The sequence below is a fragment of the Lissotriton vulgaris genome, chromosome 4_1, assembly GCF_964263255.1.
Source record: "Lissotriton vulgaris chromosome 4_1, aLisVul1.2, whole genome shotgun sequence".
Classification (NCBI taxonomy): Eukaryota; Metazoa; Chordata; class Amphibia; order Caudata; family Salamandridae; genus Lissotriton; species Lissotriton vulgaris.
In genome coordinates this window covers 488,935,655-488,956,066 of record NC_141691.1, presented here as the reverse complement: position 1 = coordinate 488,956,066, position 20,412 = coordinate 488,935,655, and positions in this window count along the sequence as shown.

The following is a 20,412-nucleotide window of genomic DNA, read 5'->3' as shown; positions in this document are numbered from 1 at the left end:
TTCATCTCTATATGATTTATTTACGTTATCTAGCTTCTGTCCCACGCCTGCCGTCATTTATCTTCCCTTTTGTTCGTGTACTGATTTTCCATGGCTCTCTGCATACCTTTCTCTAAAAACCTGTGTTTTTCCTTTTTCCCTCACACAGTATATTTCCATATTTTTTGTTTACTAGGCCCTTTAGTCGAGTCACTGTAATTCAGTGCTTTGTCTTCATTTTCTTATTCCATGCTGGAGAAAAACAGAACACCACCGCACAGTGGGTGGCAAAGTGAGCAACTACCTCTTTGCTGACTCCCTCAAATCCTTCCCTAATTAGCTGTATATGAACTGCCCATTATCCGCCGCCTTCTTTGGAGAGGAGAGTGAAGCTCTCTTTGCAAATCCCTCTCCTGCAATCTCCTCATCTCAAAGTCTGCCGTGGTTAGACCTCCTTCTATACTGAACACAATCGTTTTTATCTCCGTACGCGTTCATGTGGTCTTTGCTACAGGGGGTACCAGAAGCATTGTCAGTGCTGCAGAGTCTGGGCTAGACCACTGTGGGATGGGGGGAGCAGGGGTGTGACTCTGAATAGGGCTATGCGTAACCCATTAGAAAACCTACAGTCCGATAGGATTTAATTTAATGGGTTTATCAAAGCTGTTTGGCCAACACAGATTAACTTTGTGAATAGAATGAAAGGCCAAGGAGCTGACCTTTCTTCCTGAGAGTCTTTAACTTACAGGCAGTAAATCAAAGTGGCGGATGTTTATACTAAAAACCAATACAAGGCAAATGAGTAGGAATAAACTCGAGGCACACTGTATATGGGAATGTATGTTCTTTATAAGGTTTTCACTCTGATGCAGGCCCTTACAAATGAATGCAAAGCTGAGGTGGATATGTGCAATGAACCAGTAGCCATATAGAATTATTAAATGTGCAGGCGCCATGTAGTGGCCTGTTTGGGGGGCTTCTTAAGAGTGTAATTAGCTGTCTCCCCTCACTTATCTAGTTATGCCTGCGAAGTGAGCAGAGATAAGGGTGACTGGCAGGCTGGGTCGTCTAAATGGTAGGGTTCAGATATGGGGGGGGGGCATAAGCAAATTTGAGTTTTACCCACAATCCCCATTTGTTTCATAGGAAGAAATTGTAAAGCTAAGCACCAGGGTGGGCGATTGGATCGGCAAGTAGAGAGGGAATGGGTTCGTTTCCAAGAAACGTAAATTAGAAAGGAATTAGCTACATTGCAATCAAAGTGTATCTTGTGTCTAAAAATGCAATATGCCTAAATGACGTGGTACATTCATATCAGCTTCTTAGGTTTTGCCTTAAAGATGCCAATCAGATCAAGTGTATTGCAATGATCAAGGCTCTAAGTGGGCCGGGTCCTGTCTGTGCTCAGCACCGCCATTTCTAAAATGTAGGTGCTGAGACGGGTCCCTATCGGGCCCTCTATTTTTGCCCTCACCTTCAGGGTCAAAAAGAAATCTTTACCGAGACGCACAAGTGCGCGATCCAAGATGGCCGCCGCTTGAGGGTCCCAGTGCTTTTTTAACCCGTTTTTTTATAATAAACAACAAGTTTGGTCAGAAAATTGCGCTGGAGGAGGTTGTTGCATTTCTAAAGCCCTTACCTGCATTGTGGAGATATTTCACTCAATGTTACTCAGCGGAAGTGGGTTTTTCCACTGTCTGGTTCCTGCTCCCTGCACAGCATTCAGGTACAGCCAGGCTTTCTGTTAAGGGGGAGGAGTAAACTTTCAGGAAACGGCCTTGCTTGGGCCTAGCCACTCCCCCATCCCAATTTAGCTGCTACACCGGTCATTTCTTGGGTATTTCCACAGCTTTCACTTGTTTTTACATTATTTTGCTTCTGCAATTATATTTCTGACTCTTTTTACATGAAAATGGAAAATAAAAGTACTATTGATAATACAAGGAGGCAGCAAGTTTCTCCTCCTCCTGCTTAATCAAAAGTAGTAGAGTCATCTGCGCCCTCATTATCTTTAATATTGGAGGAAATTCAGGCACTTCGAGTTAATAGGGACACAATTGCATTGGAAGTAAAAAATGTACGCAAAGAAATGGCAAGTCTGTCAATTATAAATATCGGATAATTCCATCAAAATACAGGATAATAAGGTCAAAATTGACACATTTACTCCACTGGTGGCAAAAATTTCACCAATGTGCTTAACACTATTGGACATGGAAAATCGCAACAGACAATATAATCTACTCATATTTAATTTACCTGAAGATGTGAGGGAAATAACTGTAGATTATATTTGAAGAATTTATTACCTGGCCTTTTACAAATTAAATTTCCAGAAAAGTTTAAATTGATAAGGCTCACAGGATTCCCTCACATAGAAAACCTCAACACATGATACCTCGACAAATGATTTTTAAAGTACTTCAACACCACCGTTTGGTTTTAATCAGAAAAGCTTCAAGAGAAATTTCTTCATTGATGGTAAATGGGAATAAAATATTTATACATCAAGACCTCACCAAAGAAACTGTCTCAATTCGCAAATAATTCACTGCTCTTCCCCCTCAATTACAAAGTCTGGGTTACAAATGTGGTCTTTATGATCCATCACCGATGCGCATTTGGAAAGATAACGTCTCTAAATCTTTTCAACGTCCTGAAGATTTGAGACACTTTTTAGATCATCAGTCTCAGCATTCAATGGATACCAATGACTCTGCTACTTGATTTCTGCCGGTTATGTCTTTTCTGACACATTACTGAAAATTCTTTCTAATGGGCTCCAGAGGTTCAGGTCATGCTTGTGAAAACGTGTGCGCATTTCACATTTAGCATTTATGTCTTCTGTTTGACGTTTTTCTTTTTTTAATGTTTTTTTAAACAATTCTTTATTGAGGTGTTTTCAATTTTTTAACCAGACCGCCCCTCCTCCCCCACCCCACCCCCATACAGGCATTTTCAAATAATATATACAACCATTGCCAGGTGTAAACAAATTGATAGACAAATTCAGCATTAAATCAATCATATTTATACCAGTTTGCTTGGAAAATTGGTTAGTCGCTTCTTTCTATCCACCGTGTAAGGGGGATCCATATTTCTAATCCTTTCTTTTTCTTATTCCTTCCCTTCCTGCTGTAGATAGCTATCTCTAGGTTATATGTTGCTAGCAAGGGTGCTCGCCATTGCTGGAATGTTGGAGGGTGTGGGTCCAGCCAAATCGATGCCAGGCAAATTCTATGCATGTAACGAACATGTGTATTAGGTCTGCTTCGTTCAGCGCGCATCGTGGGCATTGCGCCCCTTTACCCGTGCTCCATTTGGCTATTCTCTTGGGGGTATAGTACAATTGGAAATAAGTTTTATAGTACGGAGCTTGCAATTTGGTCCACATTAATAGAGAGTGGGAAAGTTCGAACTCCCTCTGTATTGAGGTTTCCGGTATATCTAATTTGTTCTGCCATTTACAGGTGTATTTATCCAAGTCATCAGGAAAACCGGGAATTAAATTATTATATATTTCCCCAATTTTGACTGTAGTATTTTCAATGATTTATTCGATTGTCTCGATTCTCTGGATTGACTTTTTTCTATGTTCTTTCATTTTTCCTTTCCTTCTCTATCTGGGGGTACCTTTTTCTCATTCTCTTGATCTTCTTTTATCTTCCTCTTCTTGATCTCTTTTTTCCTTTCTTCTATTGTGGCTAATACACATAATATTAAAGTAGTTTCACTAAATGTTAAGGGATTGCACCATCCAGTTAAACGTACAAATATTCTAGATTATTTAGATAATTGCAAATCCGATGTTTGTTTTATACAAGAGAATCATATTGATGATGACATTTTGGATTATATGAAGAAGAAATGGGTAGATGCTATTGTCTCTTCACTTGCTAATGGTAAAAGAAATGCTGTAACTATCCTTTTTGCAAGAAAACTACACTATCAAATTTTGAGTAAAACTTCTGATAAGGATGGTAGATATATTCTTTTTAAAATTAAAGTTCATGACTCAGTTCTATTTGTATTAAATGTTTATGGTCCCACAGCAGATGACCCTATTTTTTGGTCTAATCTTATCACAGAGGTTCTGAAGGCTGGTAATGTTCCTTTAATTGTTGGAGGTGATTATAATGTTATTTTTGACCCTTTATTGGATAGATTATCTCCTTCTAAATTTCACCCTTCTAACGTTTATTTTACTTTCAATTAATGTATTCAAGCCACTAAGTTAGTTGATATTTGGAGATTACATTTTCCTACAGAAATAAGATTTACATTCTTTTGGACTCCTCATAATTCCCATTCTAGAATTGATTGTTTATTGGTTTACAGGCAACTAATTAGTTCAATAACTACTCCCAATATTGGTAACATTGACATCTCAGACCATGCAATGATTTCTTTAGTTTTGGAATCAACTTTTACTAAACAATCCAGATGGCGAATGAATACTGGTATACTTTTAAATCAGTATAACAAGCGAAAACATTTAGCTGCCTTTCAAGAATATTTTGTACTCAATCCTGGAGGCTCTACTTCTGATTCATAGATGGGCTGCTTTTAAAGCTTTTATTAGGGGTGTAACAATATCTATTATGGCTCACGAAAATAAAACCTTTCATGCAACTACTTCAAACCTACAAAAACAAATTGCTAAATTTGAACATCTTTTTATTACATCCAACAACCCTCAATATAAATTTAAACTACAAAAATTACACTATGAATTTAATTCAATACTTAGTAAAATAGCAGGCATTCAAATCTCTAATGCTAAAGCCAGGTTTAGTTTTAATGCCAATAGATCTTAACGATTATTAGCCAATTATTTACGAGAAAAAAAGACAAAACTCAAATCAATTCAGGTCATGGCTCACATGGTAATATAGCTCTTTCTCATAATGAAATTGTTAATGGATTTTTAAATTTTTATTCTACATTATATAATAAACCAGATTTCCATGATGTTTCTTTAATCGAATCCTTTTGAATTCCAGTCAGTTACCCAAGATTTCACAAACAGATAAAATTGGACTTGATGCACCTATGGGATTCCAGCAGAATTTTACAAAGAATTTTACTCACACCTTTTACCTTTCTTATTCCAACTTGTCACATGTTTTGGTTCCACAGGAACAACTTCTGGTTCTTTTACAGAAGCCTTATTTATTGTATTACCCAAACCAGATAAAGATCCCACTCTTTTATCCAATTATCGTCCTATATCCTGGATTGTAAATTATATGCTAAAATGCTTGCTACTAGATTAGGCCCAATATTGGATTCTATTATACACCCTGACCAATCTGCTTTTATGAAGAATAGATACTCTGCAAATAATACAAGAATGTTGCTACATATTATTAAACAAACTTCTACTCTAACGTTACCTTCTGGTATTTTAGCCTTAGATGGTGAAAAAGCGTTTGATAAAATCCATTGGCAAGTTTTATTTCATACGTTATCATCATTTAATTATGGAGATACATTTATACACATGATTACAGCTTTATATTTTGCTCCTGCTGCTTGTTTATTTATTAATAGCCAAGTCTCAAATCAATTTTCGCTTTTTAGAGGTACAAGACAAGGTTGTCCTCTTTCTCCTCTTTTATTTTTAATTGGCTTTGAACCTTTCCTTACATTTAGAAGAAAATGTGATAATTTTAATGGAATCATTATTAAGGATGTTATTGTTAAAACTCTTGCTTATGCGAATTAAGTGCTTTTATTTATTAGTGACCCTATTTCTTTCTCTACCTCATTAATGGATATTATAACAAAATACTCCACAGTCTCTGGATATACTTTAAATACCAATAAAACAAAATGTTTCCCCTTAAATGTTTATTGCACTCCTGATATGCTTCCCATGAATGAAATTGTTTGGCAAAAGAATAAATTAAAATATCTTGGTATTTTATTTTCTCATCCATAAAATAGACAATAACTTTACATTGTAAATTCATCATAACTTATATTAAAAATAAAACATCCAAATGGTCATCATTACATCTTTCGTGGTGGAGAAGATTGGATTCTATCAAAATGAATATAGCTCCCAAAATCTTTTACACTCTTTTCATGAATCCTACTCAATTTCCATTAAAGTTTTATAAGGATGATGATAAAGTTTTTATGGAAAAATAAATCTCCTCGTATTAGTTATAAAAAGGTAAAAGTGCCTAAACGCAGTGCTGGATTTGGTATCCCTGACTTTTTCCTTTATCATAAAGCCTTTATTTTGAAACAAAGTTATATGGTTTAATCACTCCTTTTTATATAATCCTCCTGTGTGGCTATGTATTGAGAAAGCAATAGTAAATCCATTTCCATTACCTACTTTGTTGTCCATGTCTAATAATAATACATTTTACCATAAATCAGTTATTATTAAATCTACTAAAATGTTATTTAATGATCTTGACTTAATTTTTCTTTCTCCCATTAATAATACTGAAGAGTTATCACTGTGGTATAGTAATGTAATTAAATGAAATAGAAATGTTCGTTTCTGGTTTTCATGGATTAAGGCTGGTATTTTTTATCTCAAAGATATTTATCCCAATTATACTTTTATTTCTTTTGAATCATTACATTCAAGGTTTGGTTTAACTAAATCAGACCTAATTAAATATGCATTTTGTGTAATTCAATCTTAGGGGCCCATTAGGATGGCGGGCGGATCGCCCCCGCCAGGCTGGTGGTAGCCACCGCCAGCCTGGCGGGGGCGCGATCCGCCCGCCATCCTTGCTCTAAAGACCCCTGCCATATTAGTAGGGCGGGGGGACAGCGGCGGACGGTAAGACCGCCTGCCGTTTTCCTCCCCGGTCACCTTGAGACCGGGGCGGAACCAGCAGTTCCATGCACAGCATGGCAGGCACCGCACGGTGCCTGCCATGCTGTGCATGGAAGCGCACAGCATGCTTTCCTACCATTGTGACGGGCGGTGCAGAGTGCACCGCGCGCCAAAATGGTAGGAATGCTGCCAATGGGACCCCTGCCCTTATGGCGGGCAGTCCCTAGTACCCCGAGGATGGGGGGCAGGCAAAGTCCGCCCGCCATCCTAATGGGGGCCTAAGATTCTTTCCCCAATGCTATCCCTTCTAATGTTATAGCTGATGTAACTATTTATATTCTATCGGTTTCTCAATCATCTCATGGTGTTTCCATTTTATATAAAAAATTATCAGATACCTTAGGTAGCACTATAGATATGATTTTAATTTTTTGGAATGATGAGCTTTCGCCCTCTTTATCTGCTGATATGTGGATAGATATTTGGCTTAATCGTATGTCTGGTTGGCTACCTGGTTCACTATACCAAACCAATTTTTATATTCCATTCAATCGTTTATGTACTTCATTACGCCTATTCCAAGCTAAACTTCTTCCTTCTGCAGATTTTTGACATTGTAAACTACATCTATGTACATCACAACATATTCTTTTTGATTGTCCTTTAATTTTAAAATTTTGGTCTAAAGTTTGGGATATCATAAAAAAGATTTTAAACATTCATATACATGTTTCACATCAAATAGGTATATGTAAATCTGCTATACTATCACAAAAATTACATGATTTAGAAAGTAAACTCTTTAATTTCCTAATTTCAGCAGCATTAAAGTCCATCACCTTTTGTTGGAAGAATGTTTCTAAATTTAATGTTAATGCTTGGTGGTCTTGGGTTATCGTTACTACAAGAGATGCTCAATTATCCATGAATGAGATTAATCATAATTCTATTTGTAAATTAACTTTGGATTTTATCACATTTAGAATGTTCTTAATATAAGATGTAGTAGCTCTCTGATTATTCTTTGCAATATTTGGTATACTTGTTCCCTTTACGTTAATTTCGATTATGTAATATTTTTCTACCTAATGTAATTTTTTATTTAATTACCGATTAGGTAATTGCCATTCATTCCTAGGGGGCCCATAAGAATGAATGTTAATTACCGAATCTGTAAATACCGATTCGGTAAAATAGGGAAAGAGTCAAGGGTGGCAGGATGTCACATTGACACCCTGTTGCATCTCTGAATAGTGCTTGTGTGCACATGTGGCAGACATACATGCCCTAAGGACATGTATGTCTGCCACATGGCACTGGTGTAAATGCACAGATTTGCATTTACAGATTACTTATAGTTGGTGGTAAATAACGGATCCTTAAAGCACAGAAGCACTCTTCAAAGGGCTTCCTACGTGTCATTTAAAGATTCTTGTAAATACCGAATCGGAAAATGATGATTCAGTAAATACCGAATCGGTAAATGATGATTCGGTAAATACCGAATTGGTAAATTGGCCACCTACATCAGAAAAGCCTATCACCAGTCGGTAATGGTCTAAATTTGTTAATTCTGGCGGTAACCGACCGGTAATAGCCTTCCTACATCTGGCCCTAAATCACTTGCTGTGCCAGGACGGGACGTGGCTCCTATTCCTTGCATCTTGCAGGAGCCATAGAATCCAGCACTCAAAATATCCCTCACCAAGAATGAACAGCTCAATGCAAGTAACACTAAGCGCTGCACAGTCAGTACTCCTCTTTGTATGAGACTCTGCCATCCCTTTCTCGATCAGACCACTTTTCACATCTTCCACTTTTACCCTAAATCTCCCTACTGTGCTTTGCTCACCATTGAAGGCTCGTCGAAAGACAACCACCTAGCCAACATCTAGGAAAACATATAATACGTAACAGAAGTGAATGTCAGCATGTATTGTGTCAGTGAATCAAGAAAAGATATTTTGCCAATCATTACCTGAGAAAGTGGGTTCCTTATTCGGCATTCACTGAAAACAACTGAGATCCTTCCTAAACATTCACTAATTGGTGACCCCACAGTCTCTGACCACCTACAACACTTTTTGTTCTCCCATTAACCTCCAGCCTCAAACACATGGTCCAAAGTTCCCAATCTTTGCATCTTATAGCACAACCCTTTCAATAGGGCCAAGTCTAGACTCAACTATAGATCTAGAAGAGATCCTAAGCAGAACTCTCTATCAGAGAGAGATTATAAGGCTGTTGATCAAACCCTTGAGATACATTCATCAGAGGAGATGAGGTCTGCATCTCTCTTCTCCCTACGCAGCACAACGGAATAAAAGTACTTAATGCTTTTCTGCTTGCTATACATCCCTTAGGAGAAGCACTTTCTTCACTTTATGAGGCATCTGGAAGCCTCAATGCAGCATTACAGCAGCTGTAAATAGTAGGCCTGGGAGAAAAATTCTGCTTCGCTCGCGGAATTTTCGGAATTTGGTAATTCCTCGTTTCGTGGAAATTCTGGGATCCTCGGCGTAGCGGATTTTTTCCTTGATTGTGCTTTGAAAATGAGTGTTTTTCGCACGCGGGAGCGAGTTACCGGGATCCCTCTGTTTACCGACGAGTTTTCCTATCAGTTTGCGTGTGCCATGAGATTTTCATAGCCGGCCGCATGATCCCGCAAGAGAGTGCGATCAGAAACACGTCATTCGGACGCGCCATTGGACATCCACGTTCGCGAACAGGAAACACGCATCGCGAGTGGGCAGAACAAGTGAAACAAGATGGCTGCGACTGCATGGGCAAGTTTGCGAGATATTACCCCCGAGCATGCAAACAGCATCCCGAACAGGAAAAATGCATCACAAACGGGCGATAAAAGCAACTCCGAATGCTCAATGGAATTCTGCATAGTTTGTGGAGAATTTTTACAGTTTTGTGGAACTTTGCGTAACGCGGCTACGCAAATTCCGCCCACCTCTCGTGGGCGGTAGACTTCGAACATGAGTGGATCAAATGCAGAGAAATCACTCACACCTTAACCAAGAGCACTGATGGACTCACCTCAAGTATTGGAAGGCCCTGACTAAGTCAATCCACACCAGCTCATCTCTCCCAAGAAACAGACTGGGACCTGCAGTGTAGGAAAGGTGCCATTTTGAAGTCCCATTTAATGGATACTAGATGTGGTTTCAGAATTCAGCAAAATGCATTTTTATGTTTTTGAAAATGACTCACTACTTGGCTTGACTTGTTACTTCCTCTTCAATCGTTTACAGGAAAGAGTGTCTCAGGTGTAGATAGACTGAATGACTGTGCCTGGACTGTGTATGAGGCTCTGAAGAGTACGATCAGTCTTCTAGTGTAAGTGGGGAGAGTGTTCAGTGTAAGAGTGTGTCTGAAGTTTGTTCCTGTAGACATGCTACCCTGTCAGCCCCTATTTAGGAGATTCCAGGAAATCAGATAGGAGGGTGAGAGATAGCAGCCAACATGGAAAGGCGACAATGGCGAGAGAAAGGGGGGATTTAGAGCAGAGGACAAAGAGGAAAAGGAGCAGAGGAAAGATAGGGAAAACAGAGCAGGGCGGGCGTAAAGCAGAGCAAGAGCTGATAAGGACTAGAAGAAAGACCTAGGGAAGTGGGGAGAAGAGAAAAACAGCTAGAGGGTAAATAAGAAATAGGGAGTGAGTGGTGATAGGAGGGGGTCCCAAAAAAAGAGCTAAAACTGCTAGTGAAATCAAGATGGACAGTATTGGAAGAGGTGATGGGTTAAGAGCAGAGAAGTGGGAGAAACAGAGGCAACACCAGTGGTGGAAATTGTCTGCATGGCGGTTTAGTGGTCCGCACTCATGGTGCGCGTTAGCTGTATCAGTGGTGGAAACTGTTGCCAGCATCCTCTAGAAATTTTAGGCACTGACAATTATTTATTTTTTCTTAATTAGCACAGTCCTGTAAATAAGAGAACAGAAAGGAATAACATAGGTGGGCTAGCGTATCTGAGATTTTGCAGCCCAGTTTTGGTCATATCACATCATCGCATGCTATGTTGCGTATGACTGTCTTCAGCTCAATGGCTTGCAAATGTTACTGAAATTTCAAGCTGCCTCATTTCAGGCAAGGATTTGTCTTTGTATTTTGTTGCTGTTTGAACTGCAGTACAATCGTAGAGACATAATAGGACATTGTGCATCACACATGTTCAAGGGTGCTAGGAGAGTCAACACTACATGCCCATTCAAATATCGTTTTTTTTGTAGAAACTACCAACATCTGTTAGTATATTTATTATTAAAAGTACAGCAGCCCTGCTTAAAGGATGAAGTACTTCACAACTAAAAGAAAAACATTTCTGCTGAGGTGTTTCAGTGTGGTTAAATTAAGAAAATATTATCTCTGCTAAAAGTGTCTGAAAGTCCGTGTAAACGTACAACAGCTATGCTTGTACTAATACTGCCCTATCAAATGTGTAGCTTCCCCTTGAAGTGTGTCAGTACTGTCACACTTAAATATAGCAGTTTTGTGGAGGAGTGCTGGTAATGCTGTAATACATGTTTAGCAGCCATGCTTATACATTCTAAAAACAGTTTGATAAAAAGGAGATCAGTTCTCCCTGGGTATGTTTTATTAAAGGTACATCAACACTGCTGTGAAGTTCAGGTACTACACAACTGAACTTGAATGGATGGCAGCCTTGGTGCGAAGGCTCCATGTAGACCAATGAAGGCTACAACATCCTGACTATCATGTACCTTTTCAATCCCCATTAAAATATGATATCCTGTGACCAAGCGCAACCAGTGTCTCATTAAACTTCTAGCAGCTCTGCTTAAAATTTGTAGTTCTATCTGATGAAAAGTATAGAAGTACCCATACTGTTCTATTATAAATTTAGCACCAGAGTTAAAACATGTTGGTAATTTAAGATAAAATATATAGGTGCAATTCTTCAAAGTCAATGCTCTGTCCCATTGAAAGTACGGCAGCCCTGTTGAGGGGTGTTGTAAGACTCATATAAGTATAGCAGATCTCTGGCTAAAAGTAGGTAGCTTCTCACATCGAATGCTATCAGTGTACACAGTGCCTGCTCAGGAGGGTAAAATGGAAGTAAGATCCAGTTTTTATTCTATTCTTAGTTTTCAAAGTTTAGACTAAAAAAAAGTCAAAATGTTCTTTCTGAATGCCCAGCCTGACACTTGACACAAAAATGATCTTCATGCTAATCCCAATAAATGTTTTCATTGTTAAAAAGCAGGCTCTGCCAGCTTTGCTTCTTACGCAATAAGCTAGTACAGCCAAAGGCTATAATCATTGTATTGGCTCAAGTCAAATCAGTCCATTTTTTTAAAAGACTATACCACAGATAAAGCATTGGGACTATGGCTTCCACCCAGACTCAGAGCACGTCAATGAATAAGCCACACATGGAGCATGGTATTAAATGTCTTTAGTCTTCAGTATGTAACCATTAACTAACTTTCTACATCATTAATTCTATCAACCACACCTGAGCACTTACGTCACTTTTCTACGGAGTTCGTCAGGAACCAAAAGGGTCCTGTCATCTCTAACTCACAATACACTTCATCTCCCCCATTGTTAAATAAAAAGTACAAATAATACATTACTCTTCAATGGGTCATTTAGTGCTCAAATCAAACGCCGAGATCTTGTCATGTGAGGTGGTGGAGATACAGAAGAAGTGTCCATGAGTTGTCATGGTGACAGAGACACAGCTGGAATAGTTGGGCTCTCAGGACTCTCAGGTGAAGAAGTCTAGCTTCTGACATCTGAAGTTGGAGAATTTCGAGGCAGGTGCTTGAAATACGAACAGTCCCATGTGATGGTGAGCAGTGACCATGTGTCCTTTACTAGTCACAACCCTCAGTGGGCCAGCATCAAAAGGAGCATCAGACTTGTATTTTCATTGCTGTCTGACAAGGACTCAGTCTCTTTCTGTGTTTGTCTCACATCAGCGTTTGGCTGCACAGATCATCATTTTATATCTGTGACATGAATCCGTTTGGCGAAGTTCATCATCATCAATAAACATTTAGTGGTCCATTGTTGCAATGTGATCTTCCTGGCTTTCCCATACAGCAGGGTTTGCAGGACTTTTACCTGCAGTTAAATGGAGGGACGACTTGTACGTAGGAAAAGCAGAATGAATAGCTGATTTGAATTCAAGCTTTTCCTGTGCAGAACAGTACCCTGTCTTCTTTAGGGTGCTCTTAAAATGCTCAGCACAACTGTTAGGATGTGACCAAAGAGGTGTAGTTTTCTGATGTTTGACGTACAAATGAGTAAGAGAGTTTTTGAATTCACAACTGTTGAAAGGTGGGCCATTATCAGACTTCAGAATTGGAGGGCCACTTCATGTTGCAAAAATACCATCTAGCCTCTCAATTTCTGATGAGAGGTCTTGTACCAGGGGAAAGTGAGAATACTCCTCAATGACGACCATTAGATGATGTCCCATTGTCAAGGGCTCCTAAGAAGTAAACAGCGATTCTCTCCCACACATGCTTTGGAAGATCATACATGTTCAATGGATGCTGGGTTGTTTTGGGAGATAAACAGTTGCACAAATGACAGGACTTTAATTCCCTTTCAACTCTTTCATCAAGATGAAGAATCCAAACTCAGTTTTGGAGAGGTCACCTAGTAGCTACAATTCCATGATGTTCCTCATGCGCCATTTCAATGACTTGCTGTCTCAAACTCTGGTACAACAATTCTCAAACCTCGTAAGATGATACCTACTTCGGTAATGAATAGTTCATATTTAACATTTTCAAATGTTTGATACTCACTTCATTTGTAAGAGGTTGAGTGTGCTGGTTCTAAGACTGCTCTGCAATGATGTTTTGGAGTATTAGCCTATCACTATTTGTGACAACGGCAGCAATGATTTGTTCCACGGGTATAGCGACAGGTGCACTGGACTTTATGGAGCTGTTAATGTAGACTTCAACCATTTTAGAAGAGGTACTATGGCACTGTACTGGGACTCATGAAAAGTAGTCAGAGGAGTTTTGATATTTCTCTAGTCGGTGCCCAACGTGTAGTCATATTCCTGAAGTCGCAACACCCACCTCTCAATGTGAGGGAGCATCTTGGCTTTGGGATTGCCAAAGATGGTAAGCAATGCTTGATGATCTGTGACTAGAGTGAAATGCTTTTCATATAGAAACATATGAAAATGTTCACAAGCCCACACCGTGGCTAGGCTTTCGTTTTCAGGTTGTAAATAGGCAAGTTCAGTTTGTGACAGTCTTCTGCTAGCGTAAACCACATTATACCTTTCAGCATTTGGATGTCCATTTTGTTGGCCAAAAATCGAATCCAGCCCTACTGGGCTTGCGTCAATAATTTAGCTTTGGATTAAAGTAGGCCATTTTATTGATGTTCTAAATTGCATGTTAGATTTTCCTGAAGCTTTGTTCACATTCATGTGACCATTGAAATAAAGCATTTTGTTTTGTTAAGTAATGGTGCACTTACTGTTGGAAAATCAAAGATGTACCTAGAACAGTAGCTGAACATACCAAGAAAAAAGTGTAACATGGTAATATCTGCTGAGAGACAGGTAAAGTCTCTACTTTAGCCAAATTTGGAGTCCTCCCCCCATCAGAGGAAATCTGGCAGAAGAATTAGAATTTTGTTTTGTGGAACTCACACTTCTCTGTATTCAAAGTGAGACCTGTATCAGCAAGTAAAAGTCCCACTTGTGTAAGAGTTTCATCATGTCCTTTTGTGTCGTCCCAAAAGACCACTATATTTTCAATGTAATTAGAAGCACGCATGACAGGCTGTATTATGCGGCAAATGAAATCTTGAAAAAGTTCTGCAGTTGATGGCACACCGAAGCTTAATCTTTTATATCTGACGAAACCAATATGTTAGAAAAGGTAGCAATTTTTTTCTACTTCCTATTGATGATATCCTTTGTTCAGATAAAGGCGAGAGAAGACTTTGGCACCCTTCAGCTGTGTGATCATATTGGCAATGTGTGGACCAGGATGTCACTCTCTTTCAATTGCCTTGTTAGCTTCACCCATATCAACACAGATGCATACAGCTCTTTTACTTTTCTTTTTAGGCACTATCACTATGGGTGAAACTGTCAGACCAGTAGATTGTTCAATAATATAATGCTTTAGTAATGTCTCAAGTTCCTTTTAAACTTTTCAATAGCTTTCTTTAAGTGAAAATCAATTTGATGATGTCGCTGAGCAACAGGACAAATGTCTTCATTAATATGCAGTTGCACTTTCATTGTCTTAAATTTCCAAATCCATGAAACAACGATGGAAATTGACTCACTATTTCAAGATGAGCATGTATGTTGTAGTTTACAGATAGCAGTCCTATTTCAGCAGCAGTACTGAAACTGAGTAAGCAAGCACTTGCTGACGTACATTGAAGTACATGAATTGGTGCTTGTACTTTTGTCTTTTTATGCTTAATGTTTGCTACAAATGAACCTTGAGTAGTTAATGGCATTGATGCAGCCCATGTATGCACTATAGTCTTCGACAGTGTGAGACAGTTCACTGGAGACACTTTGTTATACTTCTCCTCAGGCATGCTATTTAAAGACGCACCACTGTCTATGGTAAAAAGTATGGAACAATCATTCACCTTTAGTGTGATTTTAGGACAGTGTCTAAATAAATTTCATGACTTCATTTTTCAATCTTTATTTGACTTGTATTCTTTGTTGCATGCAGCCGATTCGACATGTGCACATCCATCTTCCTCACTGTTGCTTGACAATGATGTTGAAAAACGTTTGGATGAAGATTTTAGGTGCAATAAACTTCATTTAGTTCCCATTTGAAGTGCCACTTGGCCATGTGGGCATGAGTAAAACATCGCTTGTGGAACGCTCTGACATCCATTTAATTTTCTCGACATGACTCACTTTGTTTTTCCTTCATTTTGCAAACTGTCACAAAATGGTTCTCTTTCCCACAACCCTTGCATTTTTGTCCAATGGCCGGACATTTTCCTTCAAGGGGAAAAGAAAATATGCATCTGAATCATACCTTCCTATTCTCTGGGGACATCACTTTCTGACCCTCAACCTAGTGTCCCTTGTGCCATAAGATACTGCAATGCCCAAAATTAAATGTTTGTGATTTGTTCAGTATAATTCAGTGCAGAGTGGCACAGTAGCTCCAGGGAAGAATCACCTTACCTTTGGGCAATCTAGAAGGGGAAACATCAGCCCACCTAACTTTCCAGTCCTTGACAGTTAGACATCTATTAAAACAACTGTCCCTAAGTTAAAGAAAGTTGGAATTATATATAAAACTGGGAATCATAAACCACCCCTTTTCTGATTCCTTTTTTCGTTTCCTTAGAAATTGTAGATTTCTTTCCTTAAGAACCCTCCAAGTAATCTATTTGCTTTTAAGCTTTAAATGTATTTTTTAGATAAACGTGTTATACAACTAGAATGCTACAAGAACTTGAGCAAGATCTTAATTTTAGGAGCATTTATCTTTTGCCATGAACAAAGATAAAAATGTGCGAATATATCAGTTTGTCCATACTTTAAAAACATGTCCCGTATATTACAATCTACAATCTTTGAAGGGTCTGCCACAATCTGTAAACAAAGATACTTGATACCATTAGGAGATCATTTGATGGTTAACCATTCAATAGGCCCCTCAAGGAAAGATTTGCAAATAAGGAACCCATCCATTTTAATCAGATTGGGTTTGTAACCTCAGTACTGACTATGCATTGCAATTATGTTTAAAATTTGTAATACCAAGTAGGTAGGGTTTGAGCTAAGAAGCAACACATCATTAGCATAGACTAACGTTTTTAGATTAGAAGAATTGGGAGATATCTAATTTGGAACATGATTGCTTCTCAGATGTATAAGTAGGAGTTCCAAAAGGAGAACAAAGAGATTTGGTGATCATGGACAGCCCTGAAGAATTCATTTGATCTAAATCACATTTTTAGCTAAATCAATTATTTTGAATTTGAGCCTTAGCTCCTTTATACAGGTTAGCACGAAAAGAGAAAAATTCTACAGGAGAGCCAAAGTAGCTAAGAGTTGTGTACAAAAAGGACTAACTTATCTTGTGTCATCCAGTCTTAGTGTGAATTCTGAGTTATTATACAAAATGTGAAGTAGGCTTTGTGTGTTTGTATGTTCAAACCATCCTTTAAATTAATTAAAACTGTCTGACTGTCATGCACTAGTTTTGATACAATGTTTTCCAATCTTAAAGCTTACATTTTGTTAGAGGCGACATCTACAGCACATAGAGAGATCAGTCAGTTATTGGAACACCAGGTCAGATTTTTACAAGGCTTGACATTAATATTATAAGGTGGCACATACTGGGTGCTCTCAATATCTGTCTAGTTTCCTTTCTGCTTACCTGAAAGAAGGGTGATTCCACCTAAAACCAATGGCACCACCGTGCACTTAATAGTACACATGAAAGGTGGGAAGTGTCTCTTTAAAAGGGTCCAAGTTAATGAAAAGCCTAAAGGATGAAAGACCTCTTTTGCAAATGTATTGTTCATAATTAAAGAAGAAAATTGTGCCGAAGTAGATAACCAAGGTACCAAACTCTCCCCACCATTAGGAAAAGGACAAAGACAAGCAAGGACATCAAAAAGAAGATCCAAAGGGAAATTCAGTCTGCAAAGGCCCAAAATCTGGGACAGCAATAGAAGAAATTGAATGAGGAATGCAATGAAAAATAGGGGAAAAAATACATTGTGACTCTTCCTTCAATGGTTAATCCTTTACATACATTTTGTAATGGAACCAATATCACAGAAAACCTCAGTTTTATTTTGTATTGGGAATTTCATGTTGAAATCTCTGGACCAACCACCATCTTTAAATGGGCAATTCCTAAGGCTTGACTATGTCTCTTTCATTTCACATATGTCATCAACTAAGCATGCTAGGAAGAAGAACACATTTTTCATCATTCATCTTATTCAGAGCTCTGCAGTCCTCCTGCCATCCTTCCAACTGGACTCTCCTTGGGGATTGTGGCGCACCCTACTAGATGAATGAAGAAATGCCAGGGCAGCCTAGTCCGTGAGATTGCTCAACCATGTGCTGAGCACTGCATCCTGCAACATGGTACCCAGTTGTGCAATGAGTGCATTTTTATCCTCTCAAGGCTTGTTGCTTCTGGTGAGCTCTAGGTGTGGGTGTAACATAAGGGTTGATTTTGTGATGTTCAATAGGGTTGGGTGGAATTTGCTGAGTAGCCCTCCGCAAAATTCAGCGAAACGGCACAAACTCTCTGCGAGCATGCGGGATTTCGCGTGCTCGTGGAGATTTCTTGTTGCGCCCGTTATGCAGGGTCTCAAACTCTCAACAAGACACACAGGCACATGCACACTCACACGGACACACGCATGCATACACACTAAAATACACAGTCACACACAGACATACATCTGCACAGATACGTACGCATGCATGCACAGGAACACAAATATACACAGACTTAGACACACCCGTACATAAACACAATGCGATGCGGCTTACAGTGAATTCATTGAGGTGTGAGATACATGGAAATGAAGCATGCTAATTTAAGTGAATAAATACAGCGTCAAGTACAAAATTATGTGCCCATAATGGCATTTTTGTTTTTTTTATTGGGCTTACAATAGTTAATTACTCCTAAAAAAGAAAGCCAGAATTAATAGAGTGAGACATAAAACCCTAGCCTTAAACCGTACCGCCAAAACAAATCTCGAACTGTTGCAATTGACACGAGGCTGTTTTTAAAAAATATTGAAAAATGTACAGTGCTTTCACGTTTGTTTTTCTTAGCCACACAAATGTTGGTATGTTCCACAGACCTTTATTTTGGAATTATTATGGAGTTGTTTAATTACGGTGTCTTTACCATCACGTAATTGTGTGCGACACTACCTATATAAAAGGAAAAACAGAAGGATGATAGTACTAAACAAAGGCTATGTGGCCTAGCAGTTCACATCTCAACCGAGCGCCTTAATCGACGTTGAGTGATCTATGGCACATGACATCACCTTTATTTTACATATTTATGTAGCGCGACCCCAAGGCTCGACCCTGGTTCCCAGCACCAAAGTCGGCAGTCTAGCCGACAGACCACACTCAATCTTCCTGTACCTAAAAAACTAAAAGTAAAGCGAGCTTAGTTCGTGCAATCCCCTACTTTAAGGGCCACCATTTTGTAGTCTCAAAAATCCACTCCTCCTACTCTGTCCCGGGCCAATTTAACGTACAGCACTTCATACTATGTTCACGCTATATAAACTCACTGTGATTATCTCTACCACAAGTGAAGCACAAGAACACGGTGCTCTAGTGTCAAAATTTCCAAAACAACAACAACTGTAACAACATTCCCAGAATGTCCTGGCCCTAGTTAATGGCTGACAACAGCCGGTGAGAATCTATGTTTTATGGCGCATCGACCGCATCTGACCGTCTTCCACATTTCCTTCTTCTCCCACGAGGCAGCTTTCTTTCCTTGCGGATGTTGGGCAAATTGGCCTTTTACTCGTTTCCATCCTATTACAGTCCTAGAAACTCATGGATGCAAAGACCTCCATTAAGGATCACAGCATTTACGATGGTAGATATGGGGAGAAAGCATGCCTGCCCAGCCTCGACCGAGCTCTCAAGGTTTTTGGGCTGATTAATGCAGTACAGAATTTGAGCTTCATCTCGAGCTCCTGCATTATTTATATCTGTAAGTTCTTCTTAGTGAGGTTTAATTAAACTTCATGTCCCTGAATTCCGTTCCGCCCCAGATTGTGGAAATTTCACAAGTTCCGCGAGCGTAATGGAATTTGCCGCCCACCCCTAATGTTTAGTTTACATCTTTTTTAGTAGCATTTTATTATTACCATTTGCGAGAATTGGCGAAAGTTACCCAGTTGGTTTTAAGTAGTTTTACTGCCATCTGAACTTCTGTAATATATATTTCTGCTGGTATATTTTTTTTATGTTTTTTAGTTAAACTCTGAACATTTGCTTTTTCAAGAAAAGCATCATCTCATTGTTTTGCCACTGTACTTGACAAATTTAGTGTTAATATAATCATCATGATCACATTTGTCCAAAAGTGTTAGTAATTAACACAATAATACAGTGTTGGAGGTGGCCTTTTTTGCAGGTTTATCCCCAAAAGTTTTGCCTTCTTCCTCCTATTTTTTCTGACCTGTTTTTGTTGGCTTTAGGACTCTGGAACTGTACCACTCCTAACCAGTGCTAAAGTGCATATTCTCTCTGTCTAAATTACATTGGTGATTGGCAGGGACTTGCGCATTACAAAGTTGCCTACTTCAAAGGCAGAAAGGGGTATAAGTATTGAACCTCTGACACTCTCAAATCAGTACACTTCTGGACTAAAGGATATTCTGAAAGGAAAGAGGAGTTGGATGCTGTAGGAGGAATTGCACTCTGCCTGCTTCGTTGTTGTGCTGGCCTGCTGCTTGCTGCCTCTGTCCTGGGAGTGAAAGAACTGGACTTTGCTTTCTACATACTTCATCCAAGGTTCTCCAAGTGCTTGTGTGTGCTTGCCTCCTGTTAAGAAGTCTCAGTGCCATCCAAAACTTCACCTGCCAGTGCATGGGATCTTCTGTGGAGAA